Genomic DNA, 18,370 nt, shown 5'->3' with positions numbered 1-18,370 from the left:
TAAGAAGGATTGAGTGGACAAATCGAGAGGGAGAGTGGCACTGTCAAAAATGCCATAACCCAGTTTCTGAGTAACTGGTAATTCAGAAGAAAATAATATTGAATGCTTATGGAGCAATATTCTAACAGATAAAATACAAGATCGGGTATTAGTTGGTGCTGACAACCAAATCACATTAAGAAACAGAATGACCGCTACCTTATGTGCCTATCTATAAAGTGTAGGGGGTGGAAAACTGTGTGATCATGGGGGACTTCAACTGGAGTGACATATGCTGGAAGTCTCATCTTGCCAGTACTAAAACATCCTTGGAATTTCTAAACATTACACATGACAATTTCTTAACTCAAAGTGTTGTAGCCAACATAGGAGAATTCTATATTAGACCTTGTCCTAACAAATAAAGAGGAACTCATCATTGAACTAAAAATTAATGTTAGCTTGTGTACAAGTGATCAAGACTTGATCACATTTATAATGTGCAAGTTGAATGAAGTCCAGACCAGTAATATATATACTTGGTGCTTTAATAGCATGAATTTCACAAAGCTGAAAACAATTGTGAGCCAAATCAGTTTGAGGAAGAATTTAATCAGAAAAATGAGAATGAATACCAGATGCCCCAAAAGCCACAAACCCGTAACCAAGGAAGAAGGCTGTGCTGGTTAAAAAACTGACCTGGTTTAGAGGAAGTGAGGGCAGCTATAACAAATAAAAAATAATAATATAACAAATGGAAGAAAGGGGAAATTAATAGTAATGTAGTTAAGTTAAGTACTGTAGAAAATTGATAAGGGAAGGAAAGAGACACAAGGAGAAATCTATAGCCAGCAGAGTTAAGGACAATAATAAAAAGAATGCTGCCAATGGTATTGGTCCATTACTCAACGCAGTTGGTAGAATTATCAATTATAATGCAGAAAAGTTCAGTAAATATTACTGTTCTATATTTGAGGAAAACAACTGATATATTCTCATTGTTTGGTGATAACATGCCATTCAACTAGTATCTCTGGAGGATGTTAAACAGAAGCTACTAAAGTTAGACATTTTTAAAATCAGCAGGTCCAAATAACTTGCATCCGAGAATTTTTAGAGACTGGCTGAGGAGCTTGATGGATCATTAATGTTGATTTTCAATAAGTCTTGGAGCACTGGAGGAGTTCCAGAAGGCTGGAAGAAAGCTAATGTTGTGCCAATTTTTAAAACGGGTAAACAGGATGACCCGGATAATTATAGGCCTGTCATCCTGATACCAATCCTGGGCAAGATAATGGAGCTGCTGATTCAGGACTCGATTAAGATTAAAGGAGGGTAATGTAATTAATGCAAATCAACATGGGTTTAAGGATAACAGATCTTGTCAAACTAACTTGATTTTTTTTATGAGATTACAAATATGGCTGATAAAGGTAGTAGTGTTGATGTAATATACTTAAACCTCTCTAAGGCATTTGACTTGGTACCGCATGACATTTAGATTAAAAACTAGAACGATATAAAATTAACATGGCACACATTAAATGGATTAAAATCTGGCTAACTGATAGATCTCAAAATGTAACCATAAACAGGGAACTGTTGTAGAGCATGTGTTTCCAGTGGCATCCCACAGGGACTGGTTCTTGGCTCTACGCGATTTAACAATTTTATCAATGACCTGGAAGAAAATGTGAAATCACTACTAATAATGTTTGCAGATGGAGCCGTAAACAATGAAGACGACAGGTTATTGATTCAGAGTTATTTGACAGTGGTTCTCAACCAGGGATCCGGGGAACACTGGGGGACCCCAAGCAGGTTTCAGGGGGTCCACCAAGCAGGGCCGGCATTAGTCTTGCTGTGGCCCAGGGCAGAAAGCCGAAGCACCACCACATGGGCTGAAGCCGAAGCCCGAGCAACTTAGCTTCACAGGGCCCCCTGTGGCGTGGGGCCCCAGGCAATTGCCCTTCTTGCTCCCGCCTAACACTGGCCCTGCCTTTTATATGCAGAAAGACAGTTGTTGTGGCACAGGTGGACTGTGGAGTTTTTAATAGCATATTGGGGGGGCCTCAGAAAGAAAAAGGTTGAGAACGCCTGTTCTAAAAGATCTGCTCTAGGAATTACTGTGGGGCAGTTCTCTGACCTAGTGTGATCTCCTGTGTAAACAGATGATCACAATGCTCCAATCTGGCCTCAGAATACATAAATCTCTTTCCCACACCTTTTGTCTTGCCTATTTTGATTGTAAGCTCTTCAGGGCAGAAAATGTCTTACTATATCTACCTTTGTACAACACCTAGCAAAAAGGGGCTCTGATCTGGACTGGGGCTTTTGGGTGCTACCGTAATATAAATATTACTACGCTGAAACAACAGAGAGCTATGAGCCCCCCAGAACAGTTTCTATACCACACTGTACATGGTCTCGCTCAAGATAAAGTGGGACTGGGGTAGCTTCAATAATCCCAGGACACTCACTTTAGTGCCTCTTGCCGGCACAGTCTATAGCTGTGAACTCCCCCATATTTGGCTACAGACTGGCTAACCTAGTGAGGAGGGCTTTAAACTAGGTTCGAAGGGGGCAGGTGACCAAAGCCCACAGGTAAGTCAAAAATATGGAGGCCTGGGAGAAGGGTTGGAATCTGGGGGGAGCATGGGCTGTTATAGCAGAAATAAGGGGGAGAGAAGACAGAATGGGGCTGGGGGAATCAAATCAGTATCTTAGATGTCTGAATACTAATGCAAGAAGTATGGTGAATAAGCAGGAAGAACTTGAAATGCTAGTAAATAAACACAACTATGACATAGTTGGCATCACGGACACTTGGTGGGATAATACACAACTGGAATATTGGTATAGAAGGATACAGCTTGCTCAAGAAGGACAGGCAGAGAAAAAAGCTAGGAGGTGTTGCCTTATATATTAAAAATGTATACACTTGGACTGAGGTTGAGGTAGAAAGAAGAGACAGACTTCTTGAAAGTCTCTGGGTAAGGATAAAAGGGGTAAAAAACAAGGGTGATGTCATGGTGGGGTCCACTACAGACCACCAAACCAGGAAGAAGAGGTGGATGAGGCTTTTTTTAAACAATTAACAAAATCATCCAAAGCACAGGACTTGGTGGTGATGGGGGACTTCAACTACCCAGACATCAATTGGGAAAATAACACAGCAGCTGGGCACAGATTATCCAACAAGTTCTTGGAATATATTGGAGACAATTTTTTTTGTCAGAAGGTGGAGAAAGCTACTAGGGGGAAGGCTGTTCTAGATATGATTTTGACAAATAGGGAGGAACTGGTTGAGAATTTGAAAGTGGAAGGCAGCTTGGGTGAAAGTGATCATGAAATGATAGAGTTCATGATTCTCAGGAATGGTAGGAGGGAGAACAGCACAATAAAGACAATGGATTTCAAGGAGGCAACTTTAGCAAACTCAGGGAGTTGGGTAGGTAAAATCCCATGGGAAGCAAGTCTAAGGGGGGGGGGGAACTGAAGACAGTTGGGAGTTTTTCAAAGAGACATTAAGGGCACAAGAGCAAACTATCCCCCTGCGTAGGAAAGATAGGAAATATGGCAAGAGACCACCCTGGCTTACCCAGGAGATCTTCAACCATCTAAAACTCAAAAAAGAGTCCAAAAAAAAAAGTGGAAACTTGGTCAAATTACAAAGGATGAATATAAACAAACAACACAAGTATGTAGGGACAAAATTAGAAAAGCCAAGGCACAAAACAAGATCAAAAACAAGAAAACATTCTACAAATACATTAGAAGCAAGAGGCCCCATCATCTCAGGCATTGGCACCCTAACGGCAGGACTGTCTGGCTATGTGGACTCTCTCCTCAGGCCCTACGCTACCAGCACTCCCAGCTATCTTCGAGACACCACTGACTTCCTGAGGAAACTACAATCCATCGGTGATCTTCCAGAAAACACCATCCTGGCCACGATGGATGTAGAATCCCTCTACACCAACATTCCATACAAAGATGGACTACAAGCCGTCAGGAACAGTATCCCCGATAATGTCACGGCAAACCTGGTGGCTGAACTTTGCAACTTTGTCCTCATCCACAACTATTTCACATTTGGGGACAATATATACCTTCAAGTCAGTGGCACTGCTATGGGTACCCGCATGGCCCCCACAGTATGCCAACATTTTTATGGCTGACTTAGAACAATGCTTCCTTAGCTCTCGTCCCCTAATGCCCCTACTCTACTTGCGCTACATTGATGACATCTTCATCATCTGGACCCATGGAAAAGAAGCCCTTGAGGAATTCCAACATGATTTCAACAATTTCCATCCCACCATCAACCTCAGCCTAGACCAATCCACACAAGCAGTCCATTTCCTTGACACTACTGTGCTAATAAGCGATGGTCACATAAACACCACCCTATACCGGAAACCTACTGACCGCTATACTTACCTACATGCCTCCAGCTTCCATTCAGGACACACCACACAATCCATTGTCTACAGCCAAGCTCTAAGATACAACCGCATTTCCTCCAATCCCTCAGACAGAGACAAACACCTACAAGATCTCTATCAAGCATTCTTAAAACTACAATACCCACCTGCTGAAGTGAGAAAACAGATTGACAGAGCCAGACGAGTACCCAGAAGTCACCTCCTACAAGACAGGCCCAACAAAGAAAAGAACAGAACGCCACTAGCCGTTACCTTCAACCCCCAACTAAAACCTCTCCAGCGCATCATCAAAGATCTACAACCTATCCTGAAAGATGATCCCTCACTCTCACAGATCTTGGGAGACAGACCTGTCCTCGCTTACAGACAGCCCCCCAACCTGAAGCAAATACTCACCAGCAACCACACACCACAGAACAAAAACACGAACCCAGGAACCTATCCTTGCAACAAACCCCGATGCCAACTCTGTCCACATATCTATTCAAGTGACACCATCATAGGACCTAATCACATCAGCCACACCATCAGGGGCTCATTCACCTGCACATCTACCAATGTGATATATGCCATCATGTGCCAGCAATGCCCCTCTGCCATGTACATTGGCCAAACCGGACAGTCTCTACGCAAAAGAATAAATGGACACAAATCTGACATCAGGAATCATAACATTCAAAAACCAGTAGGAGAACACTTCAACCTCTCTGGCCATTCAGTAACAGATTTAAAGGTGGCAATTTTGCAACAGAAAAGCTTCAAAAATAGACTCCAACGAGAAACTGCTGAACTTGAATTGATATGCAAACTAGATACTATCAATTTAGGCTTAAATAGAGACTGGGAATGGCTGAGCCATTACACACATTGAATCTATTTCCCCCATGTTAAGTATCCTCACAGCTTCTTGTCAAACTGTCTTAAATGGGCCATCTTGATTATCACTACAAAAGTTTTTTTCCTCCTGCTGACAACAGTTCATCTTAATTAATTAGCCTCTTAGAGTTGGTTGGGCAACTCCCACCTTTTCATGTTCTCTGTATGTATATATATCTCCTCACTGTATGTTCCATCCTATGCATCCGATAAAGTGGGCTATAGCCCACGAAAGCTTATGATATCTAGACTTCCTGCCCTATCGCGTGAGAGACTTACTTAAAAGAGAACTAGATAAATTCATGGAGGTTAAGTCCGTTAATGGCTCTTAGCCAGGATGGGTAAGGAATGGTGTCCCTAACTTCTGTTTGTCAGAGGGTGGAGATGGATGGCAGGAGAGAGATCACTTGATCATTACCTGTTAGGTTCACTCCCTCTGGGACACCTGGCATTGGTCACTGTCGGCAGACAGAATCCTAGGCTGGATGGACCTGTGGTCTGACCCAGTATGGCCATTCTTATGTTCTTATATTGGGTGAACCTAGGGCCAGAGGAAAGAGCTCCCCTGTGACTACTGCTCTACAATAGTTTCCTGAAGTACCTTCCTATAGGAAGGAGACCAGCTGAGCTGTAGCCATAGATTCCTTGAGCTGATCATTGCACACTACCTTATACAGCAGAACCAGAGCCATGGAACAAGATGCCTTGCTCAAGGAATATCTTTAATATAAATGACTGCAACAAACAGGATACTTCTGCAGTAAAAAAAAGGCATCTAACCAGGCTATTTCTAAGAAGTTCTTCAGCAGAAACTCATGCTGTCACAGGAAATAATCTGCTGTTATCCAGGATCACAAGGTGATTCAGGATAGCAGTTAACTCATCCCACTCCAAGCCTAGACTACTTCTCACCATAGGGCATGCTACAGCGCAGCATTCCTCCCACAGCACGAACTGCTGAGCTAATACATTCGGTGTTAAAACGTCTCCTTGACAACTAACCAGGAAAGCATTTACAGCAGAGAGGCCAGTTACACCTCTGAATAAGCAGAACAAATGCAGTGAAATTTAAAACAATGAGCTATTTGACTGTTTTAAATAAGTTGCATGGCTAGGAAGGGCTTTTCAGAGTGCTTAGCATGAACTGTATGACAGGTCTTCTGGAAAATGAAACAAAAATCTAATCAAGAAGAACATACACAATACCTAATGGCAGAATACACTGCTCCACATTCAGCTGTATCATTATGTAATCCAGTGGTATGTTCAGACATTTAACTTTCGCAATACAGTTTTTCATCACTAAAGACGAAGTGGAGATTTTAACCAAAAATAGTATTTCTTTCCCCTTCTATGCCACCTGTCATTGGAGGATTTCAGAGATTAATGAAGCAAACTTCCTAACACACCTGTGTTGTCACCAGTTTAAAGATGGGAAAAAACAGGCAGAGATGGGAGTGACTTTCCCAAAGGTCACCCAATGAGTCAGTGGTGAAAGAAGGGAACCCTTTTCCTAATCCTTGGCTTCCCATTATTACAACCTCCAAAATCAAGCATTCACTATTGGCAAATTTTGACCTACAGACTAATTTGAGGCAGTCAACACCATTGGATCGCCTTTATCCCAAGATGACGGTGGTATAAGAACTGTAAGCTCTTTGAGACAGAAACCCATCTTCCTACATCTATGACATGTCCAATGCCCTTTGACAGACACACCTTAGCAGCACATTATACTGCTATGTAGATTTGTAGCAGAGGAAATCCTTGAACATCCTGCAATGGATGTCTCCAGAGGTCAATCAATATCATTCTGAATGCTCAAAAGCTATCGGGGGGGAGAGGGGGAACTGTCCCACAAGACCCCAGACGGCCTATTCCTGACACTATACTGAAGCATGAGGCTGACCTGGAGAAGCCTGACAAGAGAGGATATATTCAAAGGCCTTAGAACTCAGCTCAGAATTAATTCCCCTCCCTGTCAGATCCACACACTTTAGCAAAGCATTGATACAGACGCTTCTCGGGTTACGCAAAAAGTTCCGTAAACGTTTTGGGGGGTTTTTTTTTGGTTTTTTGGCGTAATTGTCAGGTATACGTCCCCGCAAATATGGGGAGCGTCTGTACTTCAAAACGAACCATGGATTCCTGCAGGAAAGCAAGGCATAAGCAGCTTTAAAGCCTCTGGGAAGGGAGAAATACTGAACTGCAGTGTCTCCGCTGGGCTCTTCCTTCTAACTTCAAACATGTTAATAAAGGGGAAGATTTAGTGAGTTCATGAGTTCCATCTACCTACCTGACATCACAGACTGCTTGGGAAAGCAGTTATTCTCCCCATAGCTACCACCCTACTCTATTTCCCCAGACACACCCCTTTTGCAATGGTACATGTTCCAGCAGGATAGGTGCACAAGGCTCAATTCCAAACCTCACGGCTTTGCACTGCAGAGAGGGGCTAGCGCTGGTGGAGGGTGTTTTCCTCAAGCGACAGCAAATCAACCCACCTAGTGCCCTCTGAATCTTGACCACCAACAGCGTTTGAGGAGGTGGCTTGTCCTCAGCTTCAGAGTTAGCATGACAATATGGCTACGGCTGAGCCTGGAGTTAGGAATGAACAAAGAATCTGCCCTTGCAGCCAAATCGAAGACCTCCACTCAACTGACAAAGTATCACTAACTGCTGCTAACCAGAAGAACAAAAACCCTGTAGCCAATGGTCCCGGAGAGCAGCACCGGGCAATTCTCCATACTAACCAATCCCTTTGAGCTCCATTACCTGTAGTAATACCTTCAGTATGCCACGCTCTCCTCCAGTGGTTCTAGAGACATCCGGTGGGGCAGGGAGACTTGGTGCGCTGCTCGCAAGAACACAATAGCAGATGGAAAGGAGTAGGGAATTTAAGTGGAAGTGAAATACTGCGGATTTTCCCCCTTACAAAGTGTTCCACAAAATGATAAAGTCAGAACCTCTGCACTGCGTGAGAAAGATGTAGGAGGGATAAATTAGACTGACATGTTCATTAACTATTTCCTTCATTACATTGTGTTGCTAGAGGGGACGCAAGCTATCTGCTTACTACCAACCACTGTTCTAAGACTAAAAGTTACATTTATTAACTACATACAAACTCCTCCCCCCAAACTGCTAAAGACATTTTTCTACCATAGAGAAAGATTCTGGCCTTCCGGAAGGGCAAAAGGTAGACACCGAGTTGAGAAACTAACGATTGCAAGAACTAAAGGTAAGTATATTGAAACAGTCCTCTAATCCAGTGCTAGTGGGGAAGAGGAGTATACCCAAAATTTAACAGCCCTAGTACCAGGATACGCTGGCACTACAACAGTCAAGTTCAGCGCAGGCGTAAGCAAGTACAACTCTGATGTCAGTGGGAACTCAGCACCACAAGATCAGACCCCAAAGAGGTAACTCCCTTTGCTTACAGTAAAAGCAACGGTCTGAACACTAAGGCCATGTCTTATGCGTCACTCTGGAAACGTACCTGGATTTTTCTTAGCGGGTGAGGTGTTTTCCGATTTGCTTTGTAGCAAAAGCTGCTTGTCTAAATCCTCTAAGATTTAATTCTGCTCTTGCTAATGTTGCACGACAGGGAGATTTTCCTGGGGGTGCTTGAAGCAGCACAGACTAAAAGGGGATTTGTGAATGGGGCTGTGTAACAATATGCGTCACTGAACATGCTGCCCTTTTGCTAGGCTGCTCACATCAGACTGAGTAAACTCCTCTCCTTCATGAAGCACTTTCCAGTTGCCAGAGGCTGGTGCTTACAACATTGAAGAGGCTGGGGGAGAAGGAGAAGAGAAGGGGACATTAACATTTTACCTAATTTGAGGTTAATTTCAAAGAGAATGTTTCAACTTGGTTTATTGAAACTGATTTAAAAAAAAAAAAAAAAAAAAAAAAAAAAAGAGTTCCTGTCCTGATACAGCCCTCTTTAAATAATATGTCCAACATTTTCAGACAAATGTGGTTTTCAAGTTGGTGATGGCCTTTTAAAAATGTGAAACAAGTATAGGAAAAAGAGAATCAAAACGGAGGTGAAGAGGCATGTTATACCTATTTCTGAATACACCTCAGTGGTTTTCCTGAATTACTTACAACCAGGAGTTTGTCAACCTCCCTGGCTGTATATATGTCTCTAGCTGCACCTAGAGAGACAAGGTGCTTCCACCTTGTACTTAGCTGTAACACACTGAATTCATTTCCCAGACCTGAAGAAGAGCTCTGTGTGAGCTCAAAAGCTTATCTTTCTCACCAACAGAAGTTGGCCCAGTAAAAGGTATTACCTCACCCACCTTGTCTCTGCTGGGACCAACACAGCTACCACATGCACTTGGCAGGGCCTACACTAGCAGATTTTCGTGAAGTCTCATTCCAGATCACCTACTCCCAAAATAAGCTTGACACCTAATGACTGGCATAATCACGTAGTCCTACAACCCAAGCACAATGAAATCTCAGGGAAATTGAGCTGCTTCCCATGCCCCACTCCCACCTCTTGATTGGATAATGGCCATCTCTGGTCTAAGATACTGGAGTGGTTTTGCATGATGTCCTATTACAGGGCACCTAAACTGCTAAAACAAAACAAGCTCGAAGTGAGCTGCCAAAGACCATAATGAACCTTAAAGATGAAACTTCAGTAGAAATCCTATTTCCAGAGGAACTGTCAATGACACCCCGTGACTCAGCTGTCAAGCTGAGAAGTATGGCTGTGTTAGCTACACGACATTGTACACCCGGGGTCTCAAACTCAAATGACCACATGAGGACTAGTGCATTGGCCCAAGGGCCGCATCACTGACACCCCCACTTGCTGCCCCCAGCCCCGCCCCCACTCCAACCCTTCCATGAGGCCCCGCCCCCGTCTCTTCTCCACCTCCTCCCCGAGCATGGCTCCCTGCTCCTCCCCCCTCCCTCCTGGAAAGTGCTAAGCGCCACCAACAGCAATGCACCTCACTCAAAGGACAAAACACACACTTAGTTAGATTTACTTCTGTTAAAGCCCCCCTTCCCCCCCCCCACTGCACTGGGCTGCACCACCACTCCACCCCTGCTCTGCCTCTTCCAGGGGTGGCAGGTTTGTAGAAATTTTGGTGGTGCCCAGAACCTGCCCTCCCCCAAACTCCACCCCCATCTGCCTAAGGCTCTGGGAGGGAGTTTGGGTGGGGGAGGGGGTCTGGGGTGCAGGCTCTGGGATGGAGTTTGGGTGCTGGGTGCAGGCTCCGGGCTGGGGCAGGAGGTGCAGGCTCTGGGATGGAGTTTGGAGATAGGAGGGGGTGCAGGGGTGAGGGCTATGGGGCTGGGGATGAGGGGTTTGGGGCATTGGAGAGGCTCAGAACTAGGGCAGAAGGGAAGGGGAAGGGCAGCTTGTCCTGGCCACAGTGGAGGGGGGCACTAGGACCCTGCGGCAGCAGGTGATGCCGGAAGCGGCAGAGCCGAGTGGAGTCAGCGCTCTGGGCAGTGAGGGGGCAGCAAGTGAGCCCGGGGGACACTCGGGGGAGACGCGTGGGGGTGGCAGGCGGGGCCGGGGGAGAGACCCGGCCCCAAACATTGGGGAGCAGCGAGCAGGGAGCTTAGCTGCCACATAAAATAACTGGGGGGGGGGGCGAGGAGCTTGGTGGGCCGCAGGGAAGAGCTCCGCGGGCCGCGTGTTTGAGACCCCTGCTCTACACCATTCACACAGGTGCCTCTAACATGGCCAAGCCAACCCTGAGCTGAAGAACAGGCCCTTCCTGGTATAGATCTGCAAGTTTGCTCAAAAGCAGACTGATTAAAAACAAGGCAGCTTCTCCAACCCGTTGAGCAGCATTCTCTCTCATACTCCTAGCCTGGCATCTATTACTCCCATTTAACAAATACAGCTGTGTCAAATTTGTATTCATTCAAGAACAAGCTCTCCCCATTTGTGTACCCAGACTTTGTAAGGGTAAATGGTCCGAGCTAACGAACAATGGTCTTTTCAGACAGGAATCTTAAATTAGAATATAAATGGAGCAACAACATTATATATTAAATACAGAAAACTTCCAAAGACACTGGGGTTGCAATGTCAAGCACTCAAGATTTAGGAAGTGCCAGAATTAAGAGTGATCATTCTGGCCGCCTGCACTGGTGCACGGCAATAGTGGTGCCCCCCATCACAAGCAGTTGGAGGCAGAGCCAGGCAGAGAACCCAACTCGAGTTCTGGTCTAGTGCCTTATACACAAGAGAATCATTTCTCTTCATGCAACACTCTGCCTCATTCCCTGTCCATCCTGCACACTGAATGAGACAGGGATCCTTAGAGGAGTACGTTATGTCACATGCAATTCAAGATTATAACATGCAACCTTAAATTTAACATTTCTTAATGTCGGAGTGCCTGATTTTGCAACCTTAATGTTCTTTTAACATCTTTACAATAGTTTCCTAAGATTCTTAGGGAACAAAAATTAGATCATGTGGAACATGAAGACCCTCTGCATGGAGGGTTACAACCCAGAATTCTCAGGGCTAAGGCACAGACCTCTACCACTTGAGCTAAAAGAGTAAGAAGTAGCCGTTAGCCTCTATGTGGACCAACCATAAGGTGGCTTGAGACAACTTGCCAGTAGCTTACACAACTATTTGTTAGACAGCAGATGAATGCTGGAAATCTCTGGTTCTATTCCACATGCTGTAGGAATAATGGGAGATGTGGTCTGCACAGCCAGGCACACAAACCTCACACATTCATTCAGAGAGGCAGGGCACCTAAGAAAGAGACTTGGGTCTGTCATATTAGAGATTGGGTTCTATTCTTGGTTCTACTGGAAATGACCTTGTGCAACCTCTCTGTTTCCCTCATATGTGAAATGGGAGGGGGAAAAGTGATACTTGCCTACCTCCTAAGGTAGGCAGATGGACCCCCTCTCAGTGAGGGCTGTGAAGTGCACAGAATTAAGTCAGTGGAAAAGCAGAGACTGCTCCTGGGGGAATTCTGTGCAATGTAGAATTTTAATGTGTGTGCAGAATTTCCTTTCCCCCCACAAAAATGGGCTGCAGTGCTGCTGCTAGGGGCCGCTGGACCCAGCAGAGCCCAGCTCGCACACAGAAGACACTGCCGGGGGGGGGGGGGGGGGGAGGAGAGAAGGAGAGAGCTAGAGCAAGGGTGGCCAACCTGAGCCTGAGAAGGAGCCAGAATTTACCAATGTACATTGCCAAAGAGCCACAGTAATACGTCAGCAGCCTCCCATCAGCTCCCCCACCCCCGCTCCCAGCACCTCCTGCCCACCAACAGCCCCACCGATCAGCACCTTCCCATCCCTCCCGATCAGCTGTTTCGCGCAGGAGGCTGGGGGGAGGGGGGGGGAAGAGAAGCGAGGGCAGGGCAAGCTCAGGGGAGGGGGGGCAGGGCCTGTGGCAGAGCCAGGGGTTGAGCAGGGAGCACCCCCCCGGCACATTGGAAAGTTGGTGCCTGTCGCTCCAGCCCCGGAGTCGGTGCCTATACAAGGAGGCACATATTAACTTCTGAAGAGTCGCATGCGGCTCCGGAGCCACAGGCTGGCAACCCGAGCTAGAGGGTTCCTGGCAGCTGCGGTTCCCAGCACGCCCTGAGGGAAGGAGACTGCGGCGCGCAGAAAACTCCACACAAGCCTGGGACCCAGCATCAGACTGTTTCTCCCTCTGGATCCCTGGGCTCTGAGAAGTAGGGAGACGGGTGGGTTTGTGGCTTGGTGCTGGGGGGGGAGTAGGGGGTTCGGGTGTATTGGATGGGGGGGCCCCTAGATGGGCTCAGGAGGGGGAGGGACAGAGAAACAGGAACTGGGTTGTCTTAAGAGTTTCTTTAACTCTCTACTCCTGGGGGGAAATTTTTGTGTGTCTGTATTGTTACAGACATACTTGCTGACAGGTATTTTGAAATAAATTACCAAAATAATTGAAACTGGCATGATTATATAGTGTTGTTTTGACAAAATTTGCAGAATTTTAAAATATCATGTGCAGAATTTTAAATTTTTTCGGCACAGAATTCCCCCAGGAGTAAGAGACTAGAACTTTTCCTGGCTCCCACCCAATGAACTTTTCTTCTCAGACAAAGGGAGTTGTAGCTGCTGTGATCCCTGTCTGGAGCTCTAGCTCTTTATCCACCATGAAAGAGGCTCAGTGGGGGCTTGCACCATGACCAAAGAAATGTTAACAAGCTCCGCTGAGCGCATGTAAGTGGATACTGGGAGGGGGAAGCAAAAGGCAGTTATCTGACCCCAGTACTATCACCCTTTCAAGTTTCATGATCTTACTTCAAAGGACGGGGATGCTAGAGCTCAAACAAACAATGGAACAAGGTGGAATACTGGCAAAACTATTTTTCTTGCCCTCCTTCTCTGAAACGGTTGAACCACTGAACCAAAAGTCAGCCTGAGGGAAAGAGCAAACATGGAAATGTCCAGCCCAAATGGTTAGCAAGCAACTGAAACCAGGGCTTGATATGGAAAGTGTCAGGCTACTTTCACTACAGACATTGGTGAACGTATTTTAGGCAGAACTGGTAGCAATCAAATGCTCTTATAAACGATCACCCTCAATCCAGGTGCCTATTACTCTTCTTTCACAACAGGCTCAGACACTCCCTATTACAGATTAAAATGGTTTTTCACATCACCTTGGCACAGAAAAAAACTTAAATCTGTCCCTTTAGTTGGACGCACTCAAAGCGCATATCCAGCTTAATTTGTATTGCTTCTGCAAATTCATACTGGTCAGTTTTAGCTTTCTGATTGCTGATTAACAGTCAGTTTCACATTTTGGTTTTCATGCACTAGTGCAACACTGCAATGCTGGGGTCACTAACTAGGCAGAGGATGGTTTAAAAGGAAAAAAGATTCACAAATCCCAATATTAATAGAAGTGTTTTCATGAAGTTTGAAGTTATTTTTTCCAAAGTTAATTTCAGTCACTCAGCTTTTTTAAAAGCAACTTTGTCCATCCATTGTACCTTTCCATCTTAAGAAATAGTTTTATGCCCATTTTATGAATGAGGAAGTGGAGGCACAGAGACATTAAGTGACTTTTCCCCAAGGCCACGGAGTCAGTAGCAGATTCAGGAACAGAATTCAGGAGTCCTGATATCCAGTCCTCTACTCTAACCCTCATCATTTCTTCTCCAAATGTTCTTAAAATTAGCATCAATCTGGGGTTGCCATCCCTGTTCACACGGAACACAACGATAGGTAAATCTAGTTCATGATTTAGAAGCAAAACAGGCCTCCTGATTCCATTCCTTAAATTGGCAGCATCTCATTGCAATAACGATCTTTTGTCTTGTTCAGCAACATGCACAGAGTCAGGACTTTGATAATAAAAGCTCAGGTTTGCAGGGACTTCAGTGGCCTTTTGAGGGGTGCTGGGATGAGAAGGAAGGGCTATATATAGTTACACATGATTAATAAGTGAACAAGCCACAAAAAGTAATTAGCAACATTTTAGGATGTTCTCCCCCCAAGATACTCATTTTCTTTAATAAGCATTTTCCGGCATTACTGCTCCAGAAGCCTCTTTCTTAGAAGAGAGCCCTAGAATGTTAATCCACCAGTGACTCCTGTTTAATATTGAAGTGAAAAAAACAGACATTCAACCCTGACAGACTGAAGTGGAGAAAGAGGCTGCATAATCAGTTCTCTTTCACAAAGACAATCTGAAGACAGAAGAGATGCCCAGATGCTATGTCTAAGGGGAAACATCCTACAAACCCAATAAAAACAACACCCTCTACACTGGAAGAATTAACTTCCCACCTGCTTCCATGCAGAGATTTAATAAACCATTACTGGAAAAAGGAAAGACTGAGTGGTAGAGAATGAAACAATTTGCATTCCACTAGAGAAGCTTTATTATTGAGCTAATAATTAGCATTATGTAATAAAGTTAGGAATGCAACAAATCCTGATTAATCTTCCAGATCTCAGCTTTGATAGCTCAAAGAACAATCCTTGTGAACACAACAATATTACATGTGTGATTTAAAACCAACAGGAGCCAGAAAACAGGATTCCAGAGTGAAACTTTACCCTTACTTCTCCATTCTGCCTAGGCAAGCATTAGCCCAGCAATTGAACAGGACATCATTTCTTAACTCTCTAAAGTGTTAAGACCCTGGAATAGTTGCAAGGCTGTTTTTATCCTAGTTCCAGCTTTGAATTTACATATTATTTCTAGAGTTTGCATTTCTGTCAACAAACTCTACTGAGGTTTCAACACGGTGTCCATCAACACGTATGTGGGCAGATGGTGAGAAGGACCATTGTAGAGTAAATATACAAAGGGAAGCTGTCCCTTTAAAGGGACATCAATTTGAAACTGACAATTAAAAAAAAGTACTTTCAGGTGTTCCATCTGACCCTGAGTCCATCGGACAATTTGCGTAGGTTTTCAATCATATTTCCTATCCCCCCCCCCCCCTTTCTTTTTAATTTAAAATTTCTCCCGTTATTGCACGAAGCACACAAACACACAGGGAACTGACTGACTTAACAGGGGAAGCTGTGAAATTGACTATACACAAAGTGCTCTTCCTTTTACAAGGTAAAACTGAAAAACATTCCTTTAATCTTTCAATTACATTCATTTTGGAGTTATCTGTAACACCTGTAGGTAAGGAGTTTTCAGAGAGAAGGATGGTTATTTAGTTGACTGACCCCCTTTAAAAATGGGGTGAGACATTCCTATTGTGAAGGATTTACAAAAGTCAGTTTGCAAGATGAACAAAGATATGGCTGAAAAAAATCCCTAAATGATCAAAATTTGCATCCAATAGAAATCTTTCATGGAAAGTGAAAGTCTGATTCGTTTCCCATCTCCACCATAGAAACAGCCAGAGTGTCTTTGGAAGTTTCTATCAGAGTCCATTGTGTTCCCTGCACACCACAAATGGCAAGCAAAGTGTCTGAATGATTCTAGTACATTCTGCTGCACAGCCTGTGGAGTGAGTGGGCAAGTGCCAACGTGGGTAGGCTCTCACCATCCTCATGAGGAGCTCTAGGTAGGCCAGTAGCACGTTAGAACACTAATTTATCAGAGACAAACCAGAACAGTTTGAACCTTAAATTCACCAAAGAAAATTTGAACTGAAGTTTCCAATGCTACAATAACATCATATCTACACCTTTTAAAAACAGAACAGCCAACTTAGTGGTAACTCTAAGAGGCAATGGTTAACCAACTTATTTTTACTTGTAATTGAGACTAACCTACATTTCTAGGACTTGTGCTAAGACTGAAGTTTTTCTTCCTATTCCCTAACCCTTGAAGACTCTGGGTGAAGTCCTGGCCCCAGTAAAGTCAGTGACAAAACACCTACTGACTTCCATGGGGCCAGGATTTCACCCCATTTCCGAAAAAGTTATGCAGCTCCAGTAATGAAACATTAAGGGTGCCTTATCTCAACTGCTGTAACCACAGAGTTCCTACCAATGTTAACACAGCAAGAGTGCTTTGTATACAGGTTATTGACACCACTATTTCTATCACTACAATGCATGCGGATAAGATTTAGCACTTCAAGGCACTGTGGCCTGTTGGGAGCTGTGTGACAATAAACTGATTTTACAGATGGGTCTTGAGTGATGAAAAGGTCTCAAGCCTGTCCACTGCATGGAAGCATTCATCTGACATTACAACCCACACACAACACAAAAGATTTGGACCAATACAATATATACCAACATTACTCAATTCCCAAGCTCCCCAATTTGGCCTAAGGTGACCTCAATTACCCGAGCTTCTAGTGAGTCCAAAACAAAAGTGAAAATCCACACACAGTCCTTATTGAGTAAACTCTCATTGCTATAGATTTTACATGACTGGTATTAAAAATATGGTTATACGGTTATTCCAGTGTAATGCAAGGTTGCCTGGTTCACAACAGAACGCAAGACAAATGAATATTTACGAGCTTAGAAGGACACAATCAGCTTGAACTTTAATAGTCTCACTTTGTCCCCTTTAAATAATATGTCCTTGTCCTGAAAAAAATCAAGAGTACCTTTAAACTGTATACACACAGTCTTATTCTGCTCCACTGCTGAGAATTGTTTTGGTATGTAATAAGCTATGACTGCAAAGCACTCCACAGCTAGAATGTGGCAGAACTGGGGTTGTCCATGCATCCCTTTGTTCAGTTCCCTTGTGCACATACCTTATTCATAGCCTCCAAGGCAGAAGAGACCATTGTTATCATCTAGCCTGACCTCCCATATAACACAGGCCAAAGAACTCCCCCAAGAGAATTCCTAGAGCAGATCTTTTAGAGAAACAGCCAATCTTGATTTTAAAATGGTCAGTGATGGAGATTCCATCACAACGCATAGTAAGTTATTCCAGTGGTCAATTACTCCTTTAAAAAAAAAAATCTACACCTTATTTCCAGCCTGAATTTGTCTAGCTTCAGCTTCCAGCCACTGGATTGTGTTAGACCTTTCTCTGCTAGATTGAAGGGACCATTATTAAACATTTGTTCCCCATCAGGTACTGTACTTACAGACTGTAATCAAGTCAACCTTTAACCTTTTCTTTGCTAAACTACATAGATTGAGCTCTGTGAGTCTAATGCTATAAGGCATGCTGTCTAATCCTTGAATTATTCTCATGGCTCTTCTCTGAACCCTCTCCTATTTACCAACAGCCTTCTTGATTGGAGGGCACCAGAACGGGACTCTATAGCCAGCAGTGGTCACACCATGAGAAATACAGAGGTAAAATAACCTTTCCACTCCTACTGGAGATTCCCATTTATGCATCCAAGGGTCACATTAGCCATTTTGGCCACATCATCATGCTGGGAGCTCATATTCAGCTGATTATTCACCATGATCTACAAATCTTTATTATATTAGTCTGCCATTCCATGTGGTGGATCAGAGATGGGGGCAGAACCCAACTCTCCTCAGTCCCAGTCCAGTGCCTTAGGCATAAGAGGACATCATTTCTCTTCTTATAACCCTTTGGGTATGTCTACACTACAAAATTAGGTCGAATTTATAGAAGCCGGTTTTATAGAAATCGGTTGTATGCAGCCGATTGTGTGTGTCCCCAC

This window comes from Emys orbicularis, chromosome 24 (genome assembly GCF_028017835.1).
Source record: "Emys orbicularis isolate rEmyOrb1 chromosome 24, rEmyOrb1.hap1, whole genome shotgun sequence".
Taxonomy (NCBI): Eukaryota; Metazoa; Chordata; order Testudines; family Emydidae; genus Emys; species Emys orbicularis.
The sequence above is the reverse complement of the archived record's forward strand: the minus strand, read 5'-3'. Positions refer to the sequence as shown.